We start from the raw sequence: 3576 nt of genomic DNA, 5'->3' as shown, positions 1-3576 counted from the left end.
AGCTGGCTTGTTGTAAACAAGAAAATTCGCTGCCTGATGTGTACTGAAATCATTGACGGATAATTTGAAAACATGGTAAACCTTTTTTTGCGCTTGAAAAATACGTTAAACTTGTTTAAATAAAATGATAGCAAAACTTTCATTGGGTCAAGTATATGACTTCAATTAAACTGGATAATGAACTGGATAAGGACACTGCCATACACAATCTCAACTTTTTAGTTTTAGTATCCCCGTAAAAAAAGTTTTTTGTTTTAGAAGCTGTTTGGTTTTAGGCCTAGCATTGCCACACTTTGTCACATATTTTTGCCAAGCTTGCCTAAGGTTAGTTCATCAAAATGAAAGCCATAAGTTGGCAAGTCTAAGAGAATCTTGCCACATTTTTTATGTGTATGCCATGTGGGGTCCAAGTGTCGCTTGCGTAAGGTGTGGCTTGAATCAAACACTCACCTAAGTTAGTCAAACTTTCCTAGCTTTAGGTGTGGCAACATTTGGCAAAGTTAGTCACAAACCAAACAGCCCCTTAGTAGAGTGATGCCTCCTTCGAGAAAAAAAACACGCCCTTTTTTTTTAGAAAGACAAAAATAGTACGAGTCGAGAATACTAGTACTAGCTGAGGAAGGGGGAGTGAGCGAGAGTGACCGAGGCTGCTGAACCCCACCGTTTGTTGCGCTCCAATAGTCCAATCCCCTTCTCTCTACTGCTTTATAAACCCCTCGTAGACAGGGTGCTTCTCCAGTTCCTCCAGGCCAGGCTCCAGGCCAGTCTTTCTTCTTCACACCACCCGCATCCATGGCTGCCTCCTCCACTCGGCCCCTGAACCCTGCCGCTCCTCCCTTCCTCCCCGTAGCCTCCGCCCCCCCGATGCTCTGCCCCCCGGCTTCTTCCTCCTTGGCGGTTGGCTTTCCCCTCCCGCCGCAGTGCCTGCTGCCGCCGCCGTGCGCGTTGTCCGTCCCACCCTTGCCATGGGTGCAGGTGCCTCCTCCCCCTCCGTGTCAGGTAACTGTGTACTGCAGCCCGCTGTCGTGTCCGGTGACGGCGTACTGCATCCCTCCGCCGCCGCAGCCACCGCTGCTATCGGGGAAGAGCTGCAGCAGCACGGAAACCGTCGACGGCGCCAGCGACAAGTCCCTGAAGGCCGAGGAGGAAAACCGCCCCTCCCCTCGCTCTGTTCTCTCACCCAGGAGTCCCGCCTCCGTCTCGCCGCGGGCGCCGAAGCCGAGGGCGGCGTCGGCCTATCCGCAGCAAACCTGCCTTTGACCCAAGCAGCGGCAAGACGTCTCTCATGATCTGCAACATCCCCAACGGCTTCTCGTAAGTACTCCCGTGTCTTCTTTCTTTTCCAATCCACTGGTTCTTGTTGATTAAAAGCTGGGTCTTCTTTTCTGTCGCTCGCAGGAAGCGGAGGATAATGTCGATTCTGGACCAGCACTGCGCCGAGGAGAACGAGAAACTCCGGCGGGGCGTCGACGGCCGCGGCAAGGCCGTTAAGTCGGAGTACGATTTCCTCTACGTCCCAATCGACTTCAGGTACTGCTACCGCGTTTCCTGATGTTCCCCCCATCGTACTAGTGCGTGTCGTCCATGGCTTCTGTTCCGTATGAATCCAAGCTAACCTCGGCTCGTTTGTTGCGCAGAACGAAGTACAACAAGGGGTACGCCTTCGTCAACATGACGACGGCGACGGCGGCGCGTCGGCTGCACGCGTTCCTCCACGGCCATTCATGGGCGGCGACGGGCTCCAAGAAGGTGTGCGAGGTCGTGCACGCAAGCATCCAGGTACGCACGCGCGCGCGCAGCTCCATATATAGGCAGTCACCCTTGTCTCCAGCACCGTCACCGGCGCCATGGCTCCATGTATGATCTGAACCGCCCGGCGTGCTAACCAATGACATGGCTCGCAGGGTGCTGATGCGTTGGTGAAGCACTTCTCGGGCTCCAAGTTCCCCTGCGGCAACGGGAACGAGGAGTTCCTGCCGGTGCGCTTTGGGCCGCCGCGGAGCGACCGCAGGCAGACGGCGGAGCGCGTGATCGGCCAGGCGGTGGTCCGTGGAGCCCGCTGCTGAGGCGCTGAGCAGGCCGTTCCGCGCACTGGTCGCCGTGGTCCGCTCTATCTTGCATTCTATCCACGCTATGCTATGCCATGGATAGATAGAACGGGAGATAGACGACTTATAATAGGCTGGCTAAAGAATTTACCTTATAATTTCCTTGCTTGTCTCCTTGTTCAAGTATGCATGTGTCCTCGAGGTTTAAATTTGAAGTTTGTATGAGTGTAAAATGCGTCAGCTGTCCGAGTTATTATCTGGAAGCCTACTCTTTATGAACCGGCAGTGCTAGTACAAATATGATGGTGTTTTGCACTATGTATGAATGATACCCATTTTTTTCTTCTTCTAGATTTAGAGATAGCGGGTTCACACTTCAACCAGCTTCCTAGTCTGAAAATAGACCAATTTCGAGAGATTCAAATTGAGCTGAATTCCTTCAGAAATAGTCATTTATATCCCGATGTTCGAAGTGAGTGCATCTATATTTTCATGGAACGGTCATGCTGTTTGAACCCCGGCTACTTGTAGGCTAATGACAAAAATCTCCTATATGTGCATGTGATTTGCATTAATGACAAATAGTACTACCTAGAAAGGTTATTAATGTATTAAACCTAGAAAGGTTTAAACGATTTTTTGTCCAAAAGAACCCCTTGCCGAGATGAATTGACAAAAAAGACTACCTGCGGATGAATTTGGCAAAAAGGACCCCCTCGACGGTGGCGGTAGGCGACACGTGGCACCTGTCGTCACGCCAGGAGGTGGCGGGCCCTGCCGCCAACGCCGGAGGCGGCCACCCAGCCAGAACGGATTCCCAGCTCCTCCCGCGCCGCGACGGAACGGGGCGGGCCAGGTGGGCCCTGCCGCCACCGGGCGAGGCGGCCAGCCCTGGCGCGGTCGCTGACTGGCCGACAAGCCCTGCTTCGCGCGGGCCCCGCCTGTGGGCCTCGCCGCCACTGCCTGAGGCGGCCTCGCCTGCCGACAGCGCTGGCCGACAGCTGCTGCTGCACACTACCGAGGCGCGGGCCCTGCCGCCACTAGCGCAGGCGGCCCGTTGCTGCATGCGCGCGGATTCCCTTGGCCGACATGAGCCACTGTGGCAAATGGCGTTGATTCCCACGCGCGTAATAACGATGAATTTCACTGTTGCAAACTGGGCTGATTCCCACGCGCGGAGGACGACGAATTTCACGGGCGGGAACTGTTGTGCCGACACTACAGGGATGCTCCTTCTTTATATAGTATGTGTATGCTCCGTGCGCAAGCACACTCTGCCCTCCTCTTCTACTCTCTGCGTGTAAGAACAGAGAGAAAGCAAAACTCATTACACATTTCATTCGTGATTTAGGGTGATTTAGAGTTGGATTTTGAATATGCTGAAGTTGAAGAAAAGATAGACGAAGGTAAGATCTATCCATTTTTGTTGGTTTCGTTCACATGCATGCAGTTTGTACTATTTTTGTTTAGTTCATAACTATGTGTTCTCTGCTGTGTTAGGTATTATTTCATCAATTTTTGGAGTCAT

At 52.9% G+C, this 3576-nt stretch overlaps 1 pseudogene; it reads left to right on the top strand.

Annotated features, from left to right (window-relative positions):
- The first annotated feature begins 770 nt into the window (after positions 1–770).
- On the top strand, positions 771–2323 carry LOC123116638 (protein MEI2-like 6; annotated as a pseudogene).
- The last annotated feature ends 1253 nt before the right edge of the window (positions 2324–3576 follow it).

Source organism: Triticum aestivum, chromosome 5B (assembly GCF_018294505.1).
Source record: "Triticum aestivum cultivar Chinese Spring chromosome 5B, IWGSC CS RefSeq v2.1, whole genome shotgun sequence".
In the NCBI taxonomy this organism is placed as follows: Eukaryota; Viridiplantae; Streptophyta; class Magnoliopsida; order Poales; family Poaceae; genus Triticum; species Triticum aestivum.
The sequence above is the reverse complement of the archived record's forward strand: the minus strand, read 5'-3'. Positions and strand labels throughout refer to the sequence as shown.